Source organism: Ambystoma mexicanum, chromosome 1q, assembly GCF_040938575.1.
Source record: "Ambystoma mexicanum isolate Mex_15411 chromosome 1q, UKY_AmexF1_1, whole genome shotgun sequence".
NCBI lineage: Eukaryota > Metazoa > Chordata > Amphibia > Caudata > Ambystomatidae > Ambystoma > Ambystoma mexicanum.
Window position 1 is genome coordinate 201,553,204 of NC_090922.1, and position 19,070 is coordinate 201,572,273.

Sequence of the window (19,070 nt, forward strand, 5' to 3'; positions counted from 1 at the left end):
GGTTGATGACCGACATTTCTCCATTGATCTTGGAAATGAACTGTTAGGACCAATCCCCAAGGACTGTTTTGACAGTGACAGGGATGACAATACAACACCAGACAGGATTTTTACCCGGCATGGGGGGAACTTCCTGGTGTACACTTCTTGCCCTTATGGTAAGGAAGATGTGACTTGTGACTTCAGGAGGGATGAGGTGATTTTCCAAGTCCATGAGGGCTGCCTTTCCCACCTGAAGCCTCCAGTCCAAATCAGCACTCTGACCAGGGACTTCTCCACCCAGCTGGAGGAGGCCGCGGAGATAGCCAAACCAGAAGTCTTTCCAGGCTTCAGGCAGATGGTGGAAGAGAGAGTCAACCTAGCTGATGCCTGTGTGACTCTGGAACAAAAGCAAAAGTTGAAACAAGTTTTCTTGGATTTCCAAGATCTCTTTGCGGTAGACTCATATGACTGTGGTCGCACCGACATCCACACCACAACAATCCCCACGGACCCTGGCATGACTCCAGTGTTTGTGAAGCAATATCGTTTGCCTCTCGCATCCATGGAGTCACTTACTGAAATAATTAAGAACCTTGAGTCCAGGGGAATAATCCGTCCAGTCCACAGCACCTTCAATAATCCGGTGCTGGGAATATTGAAGCCAAACGGCCAGTGGAGACTCTGTGCTGACCTCAGGGAGCTCAACAAACGGGTCCATACTTCCCGATGGCCTCTACCCTACATTGACCAAGGGCTGGCCCAGATCCAGGGGTCACAGGTATTCACTGCAATAGACCTGACCAATGGGTACTGGACCGTGCCTGTCAGTAGGGAGGACCAATACAAACTGGCTTTTACCTTTGGGGGCCAGCAGTACACCTGGACCCGGACTCCCTTCGGATACCTCAACTCCGGCAATGAATTCAACATTTTCCTACATAAGGCCATGCCCGACCTGGGTGCGAGGGGTAACCTGGCTTATGTAGATGATGTCCTCATCAAAAGTTCATCTGTGGAGGAACACATAGCGGAGATCCGTTATGTTCTGACGCAGTTGAGGGCCGCCGGAGCAAAACTTTCCTTTCAGAAAGCACAGTGGTGTAGAACCCGTGTTAATTTCTTGGGGCATGAGATTACTCCTCAGGGCCTCTGTCCCCAGGAAAAGAAAGCGGAAGCGCTTCAGAAACTGAAAGACCCCACAACTCTGCGAGAACTAAGGAGCCTCCTTGGACTGACTAATTACAGCAGAAAGTTCATTGAGGGCTACGCAGAGATTACCAGACCCCTGATTCATCTCCTGAAGGGGGGGGTCAAGTGGGAATGGGGTCCAGAACAATCCGAGGCAGTAAGACAACTCAAAAGAAGCCTCTCACAAGCGCCTTGCCTAGCTTACCCTGTCAGAAACAAGGAGTTCTTCCTGGAGACGGGGTTCTCTAATACGTGCTTGACGGCAGTATTATACCAAAAGCATGACAAGGTCAATAAAGTAATCTCCTATGCGAGCAAAACTTTATCCTCTGTGGAGGAAATATTCAACGATTGTGAGAAGGCACTCCTGGCGACGGTGTGGGCATTGAAGAATTAACGCCCGTTTATCCAGGGGGAACACATCATAGTGGAGACTCCACACCAGCCTCTGCAATATCTCCAAAGTGACAGAATCCGGGCCGGAAATGTGAGTAATTCCCGAATTACTTCCTGGATTCTGTCAATGCAAGGCTTTCCTGTGGAGGTCAGATATGGCCAAAACAAGAAGAGTCCCCTCGCGCAAGGTCTGGCTGACTTGCATGATTGTGCCAGAGAAAACTGTCTCGAGAACGAAAGTCTAAAAATAAAGGACAACATGGAGGCATACCTTAATTCCCCACACAAAGTCTTTGAAGAGGACAAGTGTGAGGGAATGCCCACTGTCTATGTGGATGGATGCTCTTACCATGTTGACAACGACGGGGAGAAAGAACTGGTGGCTGGCGTAGGGAATGCATGGGTGAATGAGTCCCCAGAACCCTCCGCTGGATACAAAATTGGTCCCCGAAGTAGTCAGGTGGCAGAATTGATGGCTGTGCATCAGGCCATCCTCACTGCTGTCCAGCATCAACTCCACGAACTGGTCATAATCACAGATTCGGATTATGTACGGAACGGGTTCGTGGAGCACCTGGTTAATTGGAAAACCAGAGGCATGTTATGTGCTAACAACAAACCCTTGAAACATGGGAAGTTGATCCAAAACATTGATGATCTGGTCACCTCGAATGAGATGACCATCTATTGGAAAAAGATCAAGGGTCATTCCAAAGTAGAGGGACCAGACAAAACTGGAAATGACTTAGCTGATCAGCTGGCCAAAACCGGGGCCATCCAAGGGGATCTAATTGAGATTGAGTCCCTGTTGGGGGAAATCCAGGTCACTGCTATCACTAGGTCCCAGACAAATGCTCACAACGACCTTTCAATTGCACAATGGAGCAAGGAGACTCCTGATGCTGATTTGATTACAGCTCAGAAGGGGGATCCAATAATTGGTAAATTTTACCAACACCTTGAGGACCCTGAGAACTTTCCCCTGACGGATACCGATTACATTGGGAAAGAGGACCTAAGAGTGTTGATGAAATGTCCAAAAATGTTCCGAATCCAAGACGGTTTGTTGGTAAGGAAATCCAAAGCTGGCCACGATCAGTGGGTGGTTCCTACCTCATTCCGAAGCCTGATGTTAAGTCACGCCCATGATGCGGCCACCGCCAGTCATAGGGGGTTTCACACCACATTGGAAATCTTAAGAGAGGTTGCATACTGGCCACATATGGGGCAGGACCTCGACCAATACTTGAAGGGGTGTCTTGTGTGTGCACAATTTCACCCATCATCCCTCACGCACCGTGCGCCTCTCCAAAAGAGGGGGATGACCCTGCCATGGTCAGATTTACAAATCGACTTTGTAGGCCCCGTGATTCGCTCTGCTAGGGGGAATAAGTACATGTTGACTGTCACATGCTTGTTCACCAAGTGGGTGGAATGTCTCCCAGCCCCAAATTGCAAGGCAGAAACCACAGCTGCCTTGATGATTAACCACATCTTTTCCCATTTTGGTCTACCTCAAAGGATTGAGTCAGACAGAGGTAGCCACTTCACCAGTGAAGTAATGACAAAGATGTGGGAGATACTGGGGGTCAAAAGGAAGTTGCATATTGCTTACAGGCCAGCTTCTTCTGGGGCAGTAGAGAGATATAACCGGACAATTGTGAGCATCTTAAAAAAGTTTGTGGCAGATTCTGGGCCAAGTTGGGATATCCGATTACCTCTGGTCCTAATGGCCATCAGATCTACCCCTTCATCTGCAACCAAAATGTCACCATTTGAGTTGATGACTGGGCGCAAGATGGTACTTCCTCAGCATTTGCTCTACAGGACCCAAGAGCAGACACTGATAAATGCCTCCACTACTCATGAGTATGTGGAGAATTTAAGGAAACACCTTCAACATGCTTTTGCTTATGCTCAGCGGAATCTAGAAAGATCAGCTGATAGCATGAAGACCCACTATGACCTGAAGACTTCCAGGAAGGAATATCAGGTGGGAGACCGGGTCTATCTATACAACTTCCAAAGAAACCAGGCAAAACAGCGGAAATTTTTGCCTACGTGGAAGGGACCCTTTGAGATCATCGACAAGATCTCCCCTGTGGCCTACAAAATCCACATCCCCAAAGGTCCTTTGGCAGCGGGGGAAGACAAGTGGGTCCACATAAACCAGTTGAAATGTTGCCATCCCAGGCACACTCTGCAACAACTGGAGGAATCCTCTGGAATCCTAGCGGGTACTGTCTCAGACTAATTCAGTTCCAACCATAAAACATACAACATCTAGTCTCTAAAATATTGTGATTTGCATGAAACTGTCTCTTAGTTATACTGTTTTTTTTCAAAATAAGAATGTAATGTTTCGTTATGATGAAATGCATATGCTGCCCCACTATATCAATGGTGGGGGAAAAATGTCTATGGATAGGTATTGCCGCTCTTCCTTTGTCGTCCTAGGAGAAAGAAAACCTGGAGACGGGCCAAGGAGGACGATCCGGAGACCGGGAGCAGAGACGCAATGGGCCGGGGTACCGCCCAATATTCCCATCAGGACCGGCGAGGAGAACCGATCAATCCACAGGATGGAGGAAAAGATGCTGAACTGTGCCATCTATTGGAAGAAGATGAGGAAACATCCCAGGTCTTGCGAGTCCCATCAGGAAACAGAATGGCCATCGCAAGAGGGGGGCTTGTGGGATGTATTTACCCATGCATCCGAGCCCTACCTCAAAACTGTGCAGTACTGACATGAAAACATCATGATGGCCAGAGCTTCCCAGAAAATGCACAGGGAAATGCATGAAGAATAGGCTGACACTCATTTTTGCCGATGTTATGGGCACAGAAGGAAACTGCCTAAAACCACCATTGGACTACCCACACAGTAGTCTGAAACCATTGGGAGTGGCAATGCTGATTGCCAAAAGCAAACCCATAACTGTTGGGAATTCATTTTCTTAAATCCCAAAAAGGGGTGCAGTACCAGTACTTACCACTATCAGAAAGCCGGCGTTTTAAAACCACCAGATTTTACTTTTTTGTAGAAAACTGAATAAATGAACCCAAAACAGGCCAAAGAAAGACTTACTGAGAGGTGGATACAATGTAAAGTTATATTCTGAAGTGACTTGAAGGTTTATAACAAGACTGGCTGAGCTGTGGATTTCAGCAGTTTAAGTAAATTTGGACTGAAAGACACTAAAAAAATCTAAATGTTTAAATTGACTGAGTGACCTACTTTTGAGTGTCACATAGGTTGCAATTGTTTAAATGTCATAGTTTTAAACTTAGAATCAGCCTTCTAGCTGCATATGTGAAAATGTTTAATTTTATTTGAATGCAGAAACTGGGGAACAGAAATGACATGTAGCTAAAAACTGGCTTAAAGAGATTCCAATTTGCCTGGCAACTACCCCCATCAGGAGTGAAACTTGAGTCACAGCTGTGTTCCCAGGCCTAGCTGCCCTTTTGCTGCTCACACCAAAAGGGATATGACACTTCCCTGATTGAATTACCTGGGCTCTGCAGGAAATTGAACAAAGCCCTATCTTGACTCAGGCAAATGTTTTATGGCGGGAGTCGTAAATGGAGATTTCTCCTGGAAGCACAGGGGAGGGGCACTGCCTGTGAGAGCAAGCTGGCTTGGCAGAACTGGAAAAACCAGAAATTCAACCTTGTGCTGGAGGAAAACCACACCCCTTTGGGGCCAGAACATAACTCTAAAAAGATGAATAACTCATAGAGCGGACATGTGAAAATTGTATAAATGACACCATAATTCTTGTGATTTTTCTGCCCACATTTTAAGAGGTTTTTAGAACCGGTGGCATGTTCAGGGGGGTTTTAGCGGAAAAGAGGATATTACTCAAAATGTGTGCATGTGAAAAATCTGACACTTCATCAACTAATGTCCATACTCCTTGCGCACATGTGTGTAAATTTGGGTTAATGTCCGAAATTGCGAAACCAGTTAAAAAGTGAAATATGTGCCATTTTTGAATGCAAGCCCCCAGAAACAGCAGATTTGGGACAGAGTATACCTCATGTGATATGTAACATGGATATGTAATTTCAAACAACTGTGTAACTGTGAAATATGTATTTTGATCATATATAGATTTGGGTGCACAGATGACAGGGGAGTTTTTTCAAGAGATCATAAATGGCTGACATCACTCTGACACAACTTAGCTCCCCCAATCAGGGGAGAAATGAAAGCTGGACCAATGACAAGTGAGAGGGGCAAGTTTAGTTATGACCAACACACACACCCACTTGCAGAACATATAAATGGACCACTGAAACTTAGGTAGAGACCTTCAAATCCATTTGCAGCTGGAAGCTCTGCCGGGAAAATCCATACTTTACCTGCATCAACCTTCAGAGAGCAGACATAGAGACTTCAAATCTATCAAATTTCCAGAACCAGAGAGAGAGCAGAGCTGACCCAGATCACTGTTAGCAGAACCAGAGAGAGCTGACCCAGATCACTGTGAAGTGCAGAGTCCAGTCTAAAACATGACCAGATCCGTGGCGTGGCCCATTTAATTCAAGAATATAGTGTGAGTACATAGAAAACTGTGCAGAACCAATCTCTTAGTTAAAATAATATAATTCAGTCCTATTTTAATCTAAGTAGAACTGTCTCCTAACTGTCAACTGTCATTTGTAAAGCTGTCACTTGTCATTTTCTAGTTGCAAGCTGCACTTGTCTTTTTTAACTTTAAAATTTCAAATCTGAAAAACGACCTTTATTTAATCGCTCATATCTCCGCGACCGTTTGTGCTAGAGACTTGCAGTAACTTTCATCTGGAAGCTGAGATCCCAGGCTTTCCTAGGACCCCAAAACGATAGTGATAGTCCTTGTCGTTCCTCTGTAATCGCGCCAGACGCATTCGCGAATTTTGCCGCGATTTGAAAATTTCTCCACTTGCAAAAAGATAGCTGCTTTTGCTTTCCTCTGAAAAAAATCGTTTGCCTCATAAAAACGATCCCTGAATCATTGCAAGTGTGAGCCTGGACTAATATTAACTAGATACCACTCACCCTGAACCTCTAGAGGGAATTAAAAGCATTTTAGCATATTTTTTCTTCATTTCCAGCACATTTAAAAGCATTTGGGCCTGTGTTTTCAACTTCTGTAGTCTAAGTTGCTGGGGTGAACTGAATCACATTTGATTGCATTTCTGAGAACTGTGTGCTTCCCTCCATTTCCTTGCATTGCATAAAAGGGGGGGGTGAATTGTCCAAGAAAGTGATTACATTGTCTTTTGCTGAAATCCTATCAAGTTATTTTCTTTACTGCATTTCATTCCACATTGCATCCATTTGAAACTATAAAAGTATTGTTGCTATCTTATCCATTTCATGTCAACTCCTTAGTGATTATCAAGAAGTGTGCTAGTGCCAGATTCTCCGTTGTTAATCTTTATCATACCAGATTAAGTGTGATATCCAATTATTAATTTATTATAAAGCGTGATATAGATATACATTGCTTTACTTCTCAAATAAACCTTTTAACTTGCAAAACAGAACTACTTCTTGGCTCAGTGGGGTCAGGGGGATTCTGAGAGAGGGGTGTTATATAGGGGTAGTCATCCAGAACGCATGAACTGGACATAAAGATATATCAATAAGGGTTTTCATTCAGTATTATAGACTAGGCGTTGACTTAGCTGTAGTGTTGAATTGAATCCTCTTACACAACCACACCGCTGACTGTTGTTATGCCACAGTCGCTCAAGCCGTCTGAGATGCCTCGACCAGTGCTTCAGACCCGCCAGACAGCACAGAGACAACGATTTCTGACACCGAGCTGCTGTGTAGGCCAGCCTGCAGCCGTCCGTCCAGCCTCGCTCACTGAACTACCTGTCGCCTAATACCCACAACTGTCAGCCGTCTAGAATTCTAGAAGCGGCAAAGCGCCCTGAAACTGACTCAATGCTGTAGATCACCAAGAAACTCTAAACGCAGAAGGTACATTGTGGTTCTGTCCCGCTGGTCCTTCTTCAAAGGCCCTCAGTGATATGTTTTGACCCATTGCCCCCTTTGTGCTGAAACCAAATATCCTTGAACTATCAAGATTAATTATACCACTGACTACCCTCCTGTCAGTATCCAGACTGCATCCCCTTTCCTTCTTGAAACTGTCTGCCCTCTGCATTCCTGTACACGGTTGGTTGTATTTTGTAGTGTCGTTTTATACAACCATGACTGGATAGTCACTTTTATCATTGGGTAATAATTGTATTTTCGCTATGTTGCAACTAACCAACGATCGACAACCTTTCAGAGAAAAGCCTCATTCCGTCCAATGTTACCAAAATTGGACAGGGCGATTCATAATAGACTTGTGTTTCCAATCTGTTTGGATCCCTTCTGGTGAGTAGAGTTGTGGGGCTGATTGATGGTTCAGAAAACGATATTCATTCTTGGACCACTGGCACCCCATAGTTGATTCCTCACAGGGCCTCATTACAAGCCTGGCGGTCCAGAAATTAGGGTGCTGGTGCCAACGTACGGCACCCTTTCCGGAATGCCAGACTATGGGAATGCCTTCAAAGGCCAGTCTTCTTGGCCGGTCTGACCTGCCAGGAGCACCAGCTTCTGCAGGCATGGTTTTCATGGAAGCACTGGCACCACTAGGAACGGTGCTGTTGCTTCTGCGTCCCCATGGACTTACATTTTCTGCCGCTTGACATCCCGGGCCACCGGGACTTGGATCTCAAGTGGCGGAACAGTGTTACGAGGTCAGCGGCAATCCGTTGGTGGCAGTGGCGGTTAACGCTGACCTTGTAATGAGGCCCATAGTGTCTATCCTGTCATCATTTCTAGTCCCTGAATATTTCAAACTTGTCAGCCACTGAGAGTGATTTACTTCTCAGGGTAAGCGCTTCAAACAAGCCTTACTCAGGAGTTAACTGGCTATAGTATTAAATCATATATTATGCTTATATTGCACACCCCAAACTAATTTGTTTTCTTGGCTCCTGCATGGCAACACCACTTGAAAAACATGCCCCTCTTCTAATCCGAGTCTATGTTTGGATAGTTGCACCTTCCTGGCAACGTCTAACCTGTATCCACTATCTATGCTATGGTATGTGTACCTTTCTCGTTGCTTCCAATCGGTCTCTTATATCCATGTTTGAGCACTTGGACATTCTGTGACGCTAGTAATCTAAATTCTGTATCTATGCTGCGGTATGTCTACCTTTTCCATACGGCTACCTATCTATGTCTTGCATGTATACATGTATACTGCAAGCAGAGTACTTTACTCGTGGCAGCTATTTTCTTTAATGAGTCCTGTGCTAGAACACTAACAGTCATTGTACTGCTAATTGAAAATCTATGTGTTCATTGCTTATTCTGATTCCAGCAAGGATAATGGGATTTAGGGGACTTTAAGGAAGATGACATACTTATTTTGATCGCTGCCAGGGAGGATATCACGGGATGAGTTTGTTTGGGGTGAGGTGGATGGTGAATGGAAATTCCTGGCTCAAGAGTGCCCCCAATTGTGTCTGTGTCCCAAAAACCCTTAACATGGCCCTGAGCAAACAGGGTATTTTATAGTGTATTTCTATCCCCATGCAGGGTATTCCGTTTCTGTGTAGTCATTACTCAGGGTGACAGCATGGACTGGGATAGAAGGAGGGCGGGCAGAGGTGCTGCTTTCCACACTTCTCCTCACAATAGATCCTGGGTTTAGTGGAAATTGAAACAGTGGACAAAGTGTGGGAGCAACTTTGGTGACACACACCTGCTCATATGCACAAACTTTGTTCCAATATTTCACAAATGTGTTATGCACATGGGGTTCTATGTGAAATTTCTGCTTTTTGCAGGCCACGCATAAAAATGACTGATTTAGTGCAGCCCTCAAAAAGCCGAAAAAGCACATGGCTGTGGGTTTTCTTTAAATTTGGGGGGTTTTACCCCATTTCCACGCGGCTCCCCCTCTCCCCATCACATATACACACACAACCACACAAGCAGTTTCTCTCCCCATCCCTCCCCCTTCAGAAAAATTGTTTTTCAAACAGACATACGCACACACACAGACAGACACATACACAGAGTCAGCAACTCACTCATCTGACACTACCGTGACGCCTCCCCTGGGTTTCGCTGTTCCTGTCAGCCCCTCCTGTCACTCTTGTGTGTCACAGAGGCTGACAGTCTGATTTAGAAAGAACGCTCAGAGCGGTCTCTGAGCAGTCTTTCTAAATCGGTTATTTTTTTTTAATTGATTTTAAAAGCGTTATTTAGAAAAGTCCCTTTAAAAATGAAAATATGTGTAAATTAAATATATACTTAAAAAATCTAGGGCAGAATTGGCGCTTCATCTGGTTGAGGTTCTCTGTGGGCCAACGTAGAGACTCTGCCCCTCTCCGCAGTCGCGCCATTCGCATATGTGCGTGTACTAAATACTCCCATTAAAAAGAAAGAGAGAGCTAATGGAGGACAGTGAGCAGAGCATGTCTTACCTCAGTGTCGGGCTGCAGTGAAATGAAAGAGGAACATGTAAACTGCACGTGCAATGTTACAGATGTCTCCTGTCAGGCAGCGCGTGCACGTATGCGAATAGGACTGTGGCGAGGTGCACAGCCTCTATGCTGGCCCACAGAGGATGACGGGCCAATACTACCCTACAGTTGTGTATGTATGTATGAGTTTGGCATTGCACAAATGTTTTCATGTTATATTTAAATATTGCAAAGAAAGAAAACTTCGTAGGGAACAAACGTTTCTACTGTAGAGGGCCTTATTTATTTTATTTTTTTGCAGTCATAATAAATCAAATTTGCGGTAGCTTCATACATGAACCTAAAGGGAGAGTTCACATGTTGGTGGTGCTACTGGGTCATTAGAAAACACGTAAGGAGGGCTTCATCATTTTATTTGTGTCCTGGGCCTCACAAAGCCCTGTGGCATCCCTGCACGCATGTGGTAAAATACTGGCAATAACATCATGCACGTTGTAAAATGTGGGCAAAGAACCCTTGTGTGCAGTAGAGCTACATGCATGCATGCCCAAATGAACCAGAACTAGTACGACTGACAGTCAGGGTAAAGGCTGATGTTTTCCCAGTCCATGTTCACCATCTCTAAGGTAGCTCTGTGAGTTGAGTTCCAGCAGCAGGCATGTGTATGTTACCTTCGGGTCACAGATTGAATTCCTGCCAGGACCCCCTTTATAGTTCTTTTTTCTGGGGACAATAAAAGGAAACCTCTTGGGTTGTTGTGTGATGCTGTGCGTGAGTACTTATAGCAGTAGGCGGACAAAGTGTGGACTGAGTAAACTGTTCAGTTATATTATTCTGCTAGAACAATGCAAACAAGTTGGAAGTGAACCCCATGGGCCAGAACATGGACATTTTTGGGCAGTGCAATATATGCTGTTGATGGTACTGCGCACATTTTCACATTCATTTACGGCTATTTTTTAGCACTCTTATTTTGTGCAGGGTATGTTTTGCATGCACTTTTCTGAAAACTTGTGGTTTCCCTTTTCACAATGTAATGAAGGGCAGGAAGGTTCCAGAAGGCAAAGGGAAGCGCAAGGGCTGATTTAAGGTGTCACACATGACATGGGTGAAAGCGGCAACAAAACTCAGGTGGCACATTAACGCAAATTTTTCAATGGGATTGCACCACTGTAAAACGCTTTTGTAAATCAGGCTCTATAGGAGTAGCAGTCCCCCAGAATGCAAAAGAACAAAGCTAAGCACAATAGTATCTGCAAACCAACTCGGGCATGGGGCCACACCCACAAAAGATACCTGCGCGAAACACAGCAGTGCAACATTACCGGAGTCAAGCACAGCTGTGCTGTAATGCAGTGCAAACCTTGAAATCCCTCCAAGTCAAAGTGAACAAAACCTTTCACAGGGGTCAGACACAGGGTCGGCCTTAGGGCAGGGTGAGCCAGGCGACCGCCCAGGGCGCCATGGCTCCCAAGGACGACATTAGCCCTCTAGGGCGCCAGCTCGGGGGTGCCTTTCAAGGGCGACCCCGAGCTGGCGTGGTGGTAGAAGTGTCCTTTTGAAATTAATTGCGCTCATGGGAGCGGGCGACTTTCACAAAAATAGGGTGCCGGCACCCTATTGAGATGACATCCCTGATCCGGTGCAGGAGTGGGGCGATAATCCTCTTAATAGCTCCCGGGAGTGCATTTAATATCAAAAGGACGCCTTCTCTCACCACCGAAAATAAACATTTGGTGCCCCCAAACCCCCTTGCCCCAATTGTTCTGGGGCGACGAATTGTTATTTTTCTGCCCGTGGTGCAGCCGCAACTAAGGCCGGCATTTGTCAGACATGTTTATGTACTCTAGCCATGGAAGCGGTGCGTACCTGACAAAAGAAGAAGCTGCCCTGAGAGAGGGAGGCTGCGAAACACAGAGACAAAGAGACAGGAAATAGATATTTAACGACAGCAACAAAGAGGTAGTGCATTTTAGATATTGGTACTTAATAAACAACAGCCAAATGAGAATTCATGCCAAAATTTAATTTAAAATAGGAGCAGGATTGAGTAAGAGACAGGAGTGTTTTAAGTGGGATGATACATTGAGGGAGGGCTCTGATAAGGGGCTGTGGCCTAAATATGGACAACAAAGGGAGGCTGGAAATTGCTTCAAGCCTCCAGGCTGGGGAGGTGGGTGCATTTCCATCATTCGTTTTGCTACTTCCGCCTCTCCTGTTGTCTCTTAATCACAGTCTCTGACCCCTGCAGGCATCCCTTTCACCCAACAGAGTTCTGTGGTGAAAGAGATACCTGTGCGGTCAGCTCCTCCGATTAAGAAACAAAAGTACATGTGCTCACACTGCTATCATACATTTTGGTGCACCTTTTTCTTAATCAGAAGTGCTGACCCTGCCGGCAGCACTTTCACCATGCGGTAGAGACATCTCTGTTAGGTGAAAGCGTTGCCATTGGGGGTTGGCACTGATAGGGAAAGTAGAGGAACTAGTAGCTCAGGAGTACCATTTGGAGCTTGCACGAACACCGCCCTGTCTAGCCCGGGCCCACTTAAAGGCCTGCTGGACAGACAAACAAGGGGAGAAAGGTGTTATGCCGTTCAGTCTGCAGAGATCTGGATGCCACCTGTAGGTCACTGGTTTGACAAGGCAGAATCATCATTCCATTGTTTGGAAATTGGCGCTATATACAAAATTACAGAATCATCAGTGCTGATATATGAATGCAGAGCATCATTTGAATGCTGTTGGGTGGACACAGTATTTAGCAGTACCCTGAGAAACTGGGCATTGATATGATATGATAAGTCATTTGTAATACGCCTGTACAGATTGCCCTGGTAGATTGATCAGACCCCTGGCACCGAGGTATATCGAGCAGCATCCTTGTAACTGCAATGCATCGCAGGACTGGGCTGCAGGCCCTGCATAGATCAGTGTCCCTGGCACAGAGCACTACCACCTGTTGGATGAAAGAGCACTCCTGTCAAAGAGCAGATGCACAAGGATGGATCAGCGTCCATAACATTGAGCAGCATCTACTAGAATAAAAGAATGAATGAGTGAATGAGTGAATGAGTGAATGAGTGAATGAATGAAAGAATGAATGGCCTGTTTATATGCCTATGTCAACATATTCACCTCATAGTGCCCCTGATAGAATTGTGGACAGTTTGGTTGCAGGAAAGAAAGCGAGATGGGGTTTTCACAGGGATGCGCCAGTTCCACCGCCCCGGTCCTTGGGCTCTGAATCCTCCGCCTACTTTCAATCCTTCATCATGTTTTGGATGGACAGCTAGTTTCAGTATTTAGTACCAAAGAGAAAGTGTACCTTGCACTTGCATGCCATCTCACCTACAATCAAGTGATTGAATGCCTCTGACCACACACTCGTGTGACCACTGCTGCCAAGGCTGGTGTTACCACCAGGCAAGATTAGGCGCTTGCCAATAATGTAAAAATGTTAGAGTAGAAAAGGCAATAATCATGTATACATTGTTTGTATAAATATATGTATTATTATTACTCTCTCTCTCGAGTCGTCTTGACTACTTGAAGGCAGCACCTTGAGGTTTAGGTCGGGTTTGGGCGTGGGAGTGGTACTGTGCTGTGCGCAGGGCCTCAGGACGCACCTGTGCTTTAGCATGACACACGCCCCCGTGAGGCTTGTGCAAATGTTCTTCTTTAGTTCTGGACCGTCTGTGGCCCACTCTGCCCCTGCACTAGCTGCAGCCAGCCTAAGTGGGCCGTAGGCAGCGGCCCTTCCTGAGAGAGACTCAGACACACGCACAGGCAGGTCAGATGCCCTATAATTTTGTAACTGTTGTTCTTCCTCTCTGTCTCAGGGGGGCAGCAATAGGTGACCTGAGATAGAGTAGAGAAAGAGCAAATTGGAGCCAGTGGAAGTTCATGGATTGCAGACGGACAGTGCTAATTTCCAACCTATTCGTGCTGCTTATGTCCAGTTCTAATAAACAAAATCCAAAACGCCAGAACACATTTTGGTTTCATTGAATGAGGGTGTTCAGGACTAGGAAAGCAGTGCTTCACCATGAAGTTACTTAGCTTGGCCTCCTATCTATGATCGGGTGACTTAGTATGAGGGAGATGTTTACCCTGGTACATTCAACCTCCCTCTGCTCTGTCCCTCACATGCCTTCAATGATGGGCCAATCTGTCCTCTCATTTAGGCCCTCTGTAAATGAGTCTTCTCGCTGTCAGAGCTCTGCTTCCCTCAAGCTAACCAAAACAAGGCTGTCAACGTGTACTGGTTTTCTGTGTAACAGGTTTGTGGGGTATCAGGCACTGGCAGCTGGGGTTGTAACTCTCACTCGGTTTGTTTACACTTCGGCTGATGTTGAGTGCAACTTCCCTGATTAATTCTGCATTCATTCACTTTGGAATTGACTGCAGAGGCGCTGGTGTGCTTTATATTGTAATATCTCAGAGCGGCTCATATGGCTAAATGAAGGGGCAAGGCCAATACAATTTTAACTTAACTAATCTAGCCCCAAATGTAAGCATGACTGGGCTAGCTTAGACCACAGATAATAAAGTGTTAAACGAAAATTCCTATTGCGCTTCAATATCAAGTGAGAAACAATTTTACTGGACTGCAAACATGTTACAAAAAGCGTGTTAAGCCAATGCTAAGGTTTGCTGTGCAAAACACCCACAATGCTTAGTCCTCTGCACTGCATCTCTTTGCAAGATCTGCCCCTCTGTCACATGGTGTGCTGGCTGCATCTGGACCTTGCCGATCAGATAGTGTTCATTCTGCTTTTAAAAACAACTATCCAGTTACTCACCGATCTTGAATGGTGTTGGCGACTATGTTGGCATTTGTTTTAAAATCATCATTCACCCTTTTGACTTTCCCCATCAGCATTGCAGAGTGCTACCTTTATCTGCAAGCCTGCTTCTGAAAGGTAATAATACATCCTAATATAACAAAAATGTCATAACCATGTGTGCCTTCTGGCACTTCAATGTTAAACAATGTGGCTGCTTGCATTCAATTCCTGTTAAAACAAGCTTTAGCACAGCCAACAGCTACACTATTTTATAGACACAACATAGCATTTGCCAGGGAATGCCATTATTTGCCTAGGTACTTCCACCATTTGCCAGTTGTTGCCATTTTATCACCAAGTGGTACCATTATGGCAGTGCCTGGCAAATGCCTGTACTACGCCTGCATATAATAAACAGAGGGGGAACTGGGAAACTCTCTACCAGCACAAACACAGCCCATTAACTTGTTCTTGGGTGGATGGCCCCTGGGAGAGTCTCAACCAAGGCTTCAGCGCACTGTTCTTTTAACAGAGAAGAAATGTCCCCGCATATCAGTCTTTCTCCTGCCCAGGGGCAGTCCAGCACCCTAAGTTACCAGGGGACTCCAGACGTGGACCCCTTGCTCACTGTTTTTAGAGAGACACAGCTTCACCTCAGTGATGATGCTCAACTAGGCTGAAACACGTGTATGGGGTTGCTGTGGTACTCTTGTTTAGAGGAGAATTGTCTGGCATTTCGGTGCTGGACTACCCCTGGGCAGGACAATGACTGATATGTGGGGAAATGTGTTCTCTGTGAAAAGAACAGTGAGCTAAAGACTTGGTTGAGACTCTCCCAGGGGCCATCCACCCAAAAAAAAGTCAATGGGCTGTGTTTGTGCTGGTAGAGAGTTTCCCAGAACCCCCGCCCCCTGTTTTGCATGCCAAGTAACTTTGGGTCTCACCCTAAATTACCAGAGTACTCCAGACGTGGACCCCTTGCTCACTGCACTTAGAGAGACACAGCTTCACCTCACTGATGATGCCCAACTAGGATGAAAAACGTGTGTGGGGTTGCTGTGGTACTCTTGTTCAGAGGAGAATTGCCTAGCATTTCGGTGCTGGACTGCCCCTGGGCAGGACAATGACGGATATGTGGGGTAATGTCTTCTCTGTGAAAAGAACAGTGAGCTAAAGACTTGGTTTAGACTCTCCCAGGGGCCATCCAACCAAGAACAAGTCAATGGGCTGTGTTCGTACTGGTAGAGAGTTTCCCAGACACCCCCCCCTGTTTTGCATGCCAAGTAACTTTGGGTCTCACCCTAATTAGCAGGGGACTCCAGACGTAGACCCCTTGCTCACTGCTCTTAGAGAGACACAGCTTCACCTCACTGATGATGCCAAACTAGGCTGAAACACGTATGGGGTTGCTGTGGTACTCTTGTTCAGAGGAGAATTTCCTAGCATTTCGGTGCTGGACTGCCCCTGGGCAGGACAATGACTGATATGTGGGGAAATGTGTTCTCTGTGAAAAGAAAAGTGCGTTAAAGACTTGGTTGAGCCCAGGGGCCATCCACCCAAGAACAAGTCAATGGGCTGTGTTCGTGCTGGTAGAGAGTTTCCCGGCCCCCCCCCCCTATTTTGTACACCTGCATATAATCCAAAACTGTTGGCTTTGGCAATACTTAAATGAGAAGCACACTTGCTCAGCCGAGATTAATGATGACTCCTTTGAATGAACCTTTGGAGAGGCTTTTCTCTGACAAACGGTTGATCAAAAGCATCCAGTGCAGAGATGGACTGACCTGCAGGGAAGGCTGGAGATTTCCAGTTAGGCCTCTGCACCATGGGTCCCTTCTGTGCATAATTTGTTATAATGTTTCCAGTATGCTGTTCCTCACTCATAATAAATGTTATAAGAAAGTTTTGTACTATGATTTTCTATTTTGCAAGGGTTTACTGTGATTTTATTGCTGAAATAACAGTAACGTACAATTACAAAGCGTAATAAACATTGAAAGAAAAAATATCAACCTACCCTTTACATTGCCCATTGTAAAAATTCCTTCTCCAGGAGGACACCTTTGCACCCCACCCCTTACCTCTCCTACGCATAAACTCTCCTTTTCTCCCTCCCCTTTATCCCAATTTTAACCTAAATCTGTTTTTTTTAACTCACCCCCCTATCATTACACTTTCTTGCCTTTATTTCGATATTCTTTCTGCCGGTCGGTATTTTTTACCCACTCTATTAATTCTAGCAATACTTTTTCCTCTTTGCAAATTCAGTAATTTCCTGCAATATTATCACTGGGTACCTTTTGTAATCAATGCTTAGATATGTGTGTGTGTGTGTGTGTCTGTTCGAAATGTTCAGCATACTTCCCAACAGGCTACAACCTGAAATGTATCATGTATGTAGGTTCCATGGTGTAGACCATGTAACAAGTATAAAATATACATTTTTCAAATTTTAAATTATTTTAAGCTGTCTGCAATGCTCTGCTGTAGTGCTACGTTCATTGTTCATAAAGTTCAGTAGTTAATGAAAACTTCAGCAGTTCAGTGTTCCTAAACTTTCCGCACTATCAGCAATCTAGCTGACGTTAGCAGCATTCACTTTTCATGCACGTGACAAAATACAGTGCTTTTGTAGTAATGCGGGCGACATGAAACGGTGCTTGACTCTTCAATAGTATCCACAATTACATTGTCCGTCACATTGTGGCAAATCTTTCATGATAATTACAAAAACTTAATTTTCCAAGGAAGTTGCACAATGTATACCATCTCAACAGTACAAAGCTTACATGTTTCAGCCATACAAGTACAGGCATGGCACTTCAGGCTTACATGCATCAGCGCTAGACATACTGCATGGTATTAGGTCAAAAGACCCTTTTCTTACGAATGAAAATAAAAAAGATTGATTTAGAAAGACCGTTCTGTGACTGCACAGAGCGGTCTTTCTAAATCGAACTGTCATGCCCCTGCCGCACATGAGTGCGCGCAGGGGACGAAAGGAGTGGGAATGTCAGGTATGTGAATATCGGTCTGTGTGTGTGTTTATGTGTGTGCATGTGTGCATGTGTGTAGTAAGTCTGTGTTTTGTGCTGGTAAGGGGGTGGTGAATGGGGAAAATGGGGCTTCTGGGGTTAAGCTCCCCCGATTGAGAAAAGAAAAGGCGGGAGAGGGTGGGGAATGGATCACCTTGAGGGTGGGGGTGAGGGGATATGTCATATTTCATCATTTTAAAGCCAACATAAAAACGGCAGAGAAAAAACAGTCTTTTTTTAAATTTGGAAATATGACATAGAACTGTAAAGGGCTCATGGTAAGGTCGCTGCTGCTTCTGCTGTAGATCGGGACACCAATAATTGTGCTGCGCAAACTCAATGCTCCAACTCAAAGTAGCGGGAACCGATTTACGGGATTCATGCTTTTCTCATGGTCAGCTTTATGTGGCTTGCTCCAGAGTTCGAAACAGAGACAATTTATTCACACTTGCTCCTACAGGAAACACTAGCAAAATTGTCTACAAAGAAGCATTAATTTAGTTCATTAAATAAACTTCAAACTAGGACGGAAGTAGGACTGACTGTGCGAAGCACGGGTACACCTGATAGTCTTGAATAGGACAAATGTGTTTTAAAATGCACTATTTAGACTCATTTTTCTATATGTTATTGTACGAGAACCCCAACACCCTATTTAGAGGGCTCCAGCTTGTTTTTACAGTGTAATATAGAACCCCTATGAAAATTGAGTCCACTCCCACTTTTGTTGCCCAGTACATCCCTGATCCAGTGTTTCCTAACATTCTGAAACTGTTGCACTATAAGAACTTGGGCAGAAAAAATCAAATGAGTCAGAGAGTGGGCATAAACACCTTGAAAATGTGATTTACTATACAAATGCTGGCATACATTTACTTAAAGGTGTAATTTGCTCAAAAATGTTATGCTTTAAAAATGTTGGCCATAATAAAAAAGATATGTCATTTTTTTAAAATAAAGTTCCTCTTAAAGCATCAATTTGAAAGCACTTGGAGGCAGCCATTTTGTAAGCTGACTCAGTTTCTAGTGTGAAAGTTAATGATGTGCTCTTGCAGCAGCCATCAAGAAAATGCCGCCTACTGGGAGCTTTTGCTTATTGCTGCTGGAGAGCAGAGCATTTTTCAACATGAAAACGTAAACATACTTTGCCTCATGAAACGATTTCGCATCTTTTTACAGTCTG

At 45.0% G+C, this 19,070-nt stretch overlaps 1 protein-coding gene and 1 long non-coding RNA gene across 3 annotated transcripts in view; one reads left to right on the top strand and one right to left on the bottom strand.

Annotated features, from left to right (window-relative positions):
• The window catches only part of GRIN2D (glutamate ionotropic receptor NMDA type subunit 2D), a 1,678,351-nt gene that overhangs the window by 734,996 nt on the left and 924,285 nt on the right, over positions 1–19,070 (bottom strand). The window lies entirely within an intron of this gene.
• Positions 1–19,070, top strand: part of LOC138526530 (uncharacterized) — a 618,058-nt gene that overhangs the window by 45,211 nt on the left and 553,777 nt on the right. The window lies entirely within an intron of this gene.